The sequence below is a fragment of the Cheilinus undulatus genome, linkage group 9 (assembly GCF_018320785.1).
Source record: "Cheilinus undulatus linkage group 9, ASM1832078v1, whole genome shotgun sequence".
NCBI lineage: Eukaryota > Metazoa > Chordata > Actinopteri > Labriformes > Labridae > Cheilinus > Cheilinus undulatus.
In genome coordinates, this window is record NC_054873.1 from 37331026 (window position 1) to 37333847 (window position 2822).

A 2822-nucleotide genomic window follows, 5' to 3' on the forward strand; every position below is an offset into this window, starting at 1 on the left:
TCAGCATCAATGAATGTTGCAACAAAACTGTATGGGACATCGAGGCATGACCCATTTGCTACTTGCTGTACAACTTGAATGTCAAAATGGACCTGTGAATGACTGAAACAGACTGCACAGCAGCAAACAACAGGGAAGAAACAACTCCTATCAGTTTCAAGGAGACAACGAGGAAGCCAAATTCTGCACAGGAAGCAAGGAATGTGTCTACTCTACATCGTCACTCGAAGGAACTCAGACAATCATAAACCATGACTGGTTCAACTATATCTGATCTTTGGAATTTCTCTTCTCACATCAGCTACTGTTCAAAATCTGTGTGTTGAGCACCCTCTTTCACTGGCCTAGATAAAAAACCTTGAGACTGAGCTGTACTCAGGAAGCTCAGGAACGTGGACCATCCAATGTTACAAGTCTACAACTTGGTTTCTATTTGGACATTCAGAGGGAAAACGCATTACCTCTATTTTCAGTTCCTTATTTATATAATGGTGTATCTGTAGCAAAAGCAAAGATGTTGACTGAAACGTAAAGGGATGAACTTGATGAAACTTGAAATGAACTGTCTGCTGTGAGATTGTTTTAATGGCAGATTCAAAGTGTCTGGACCAGGAATGTGTATAGAATTTCAGAAAGTGGATTTTGGTGAATTGTGTTTGGTATTGTAAAAATCATGACCCGGATGTGATCTGCTAACAAGCATGGACTCTCATGACCTTAAAACGATGTTTATTAAGGGGATCCAACGATGGACAACTGATTGAAAGTCAGCTGATGGCTTGTATTGTGTCTGGAATGTAAATCTGTTTCTGATTTCAATGTGTACAGTATTTGTCCACTCCAGTTCTCTTGGAGGGTTCGATAATAAAGAAATTTCACTTATATATTTCTTTGTTTGTTTTTTCAGTTTACTATTTTGTTAAATCTCTTTTCTGTGTTGAACCATTCTCAAACTAAGAACTCCTTCACTATGGTCTTAGGACAACAGCCCCATGAGCCAGTAGCTGCATAGACCCCATTTATATCTTTCCTCCACATGGCTTAACATCCATGTTTGGAACTCAGATTCCAATTAGTAATCCTCAATGCTAGGTGTGGAGGCAGAACACAACAGTTTGATATCCAGTAAATGTAGATGCTATGCCTGTTGGCGCATATTAAAGATGACCCTGTCAACTGACGATCCAGCCTAGCTTTAGTGATAATCCAGTTCTTTTAAGAGATCTAGATCATTTGCTAGTAATAAGAGTGATTCTGTCTAACTCTTCATTTGGTACCACTTTGGCTTTTTTATGTATATGAAACAAGAGCTTGGCCTGGCCAGTTGAAACGGTGTTCTCCACACTTAATCCTGTGATCCAACTGTTGTTGGCAGAATCTGGACCCATGACGTTCCTCTGCATTCCTGTCTACATGTTGTTGACCCCAGCACAAACAGGTACGATGGTGAAGGGCAGTTATGGCAGCCCTATGAGACTAGAGATTGGCTGTGAGCAGTCTGTTCTGGGTTGTATGGGCAGAGAGCCGTCAGCCATATCGTCCTGTAAACCTTGACTGCAAATCTGTAGAAGACAGCCTACAGTTCCTAAGTGCTGACAGGGTGTAGAAACTGTTTTCTTGGGATGTCGTCTTCTTGAGACACCCACTTCGAGGCCTGTCTCTGACATCGCTGTTACGTGGAACTTGGCCTTCAGATGAAGATGGTACCAGGGCTCACTCCAAATAATACAGGAACCTGGTTTTGCTAAACACCAGCTTGAAGTGTCCCTATTATATGGGCCCTGTCCAGATCAGTCAAATGTGGCATGCTGATTCTTGGAGCAGACACCTACTGACCACTGTAACAGGGCCTATGCCTAGCTACAGTAGTCCAGTTGGTGCTAGTAGTCTAACAATTAGTAAAATGGTGATCACCTGAGTGCACTGAATGTCTCTTAAGTGATTATAGTATCAAATATAAAGTTGCATAGACACCTGTCTCTGGAAGGTCCAGCAACTGGTTAATCATTATTCCTGGCTACCATTACACCATGAAGACAGAATAACACTCCAAGCAACTCAGAGAAAAGGATGCTGAAATCTGTTTTCACTTTGATGTCAAAATAGCCCAATTGTATTGACTGTGACAGATTTATAAAATCAGTTAAAGGCTGAAACATGCAAGGGGTTAAATACTTTTTATAGGCACTGTAGTTGGTGAAGATTCTCTGTTGGAGGGTTGAACAAGGATTTGCTAAAGGACTGAATGGTTTTTGCAGTTACTAGACCTGTACAATTGACAACAAGCATCTAATTCATAAAATATAAGCAAAGGGTTAAAATTTGTATGTATTTACATGAGCCATTATGCATTCATGGAGGGAAAGGTGGCCCCTTTATGCAAATAAGCATTACCAGCAAGTATTGGGATATAGACAATGAGGTACAATCTCAAAAGGTAAATCAAAATATTTTTCACTGCAAATTTAGAAGAAGCATTGATGAATAGAAGAAAATATTCTTTGGCAGCCTCCTTCATTTTCATTCATTCATGTCATCATTTCTTTCTGTCTGCTATCGGCCGGCGGGTGGCTGCAAAATGAGAATGGGGTCAAGCTCTTCTCATTTACCTAACAAAAGACTGGAAAAAAGTGAGAGAAAGAGGAGCTGACGGCTGTCACAGAGAGAAAGAGAGGGGGGATCCAAGACAGATGACCTGCAGCTTCACTCTGAAAAGTTTCATTCCATTACATCTCACACAATCCACATCATGTCAGCACCTATCAATTACTGTCTGCATCAAACAGCACAATGGGAGCTCTAATCGTCAGAGAGCATTTGCA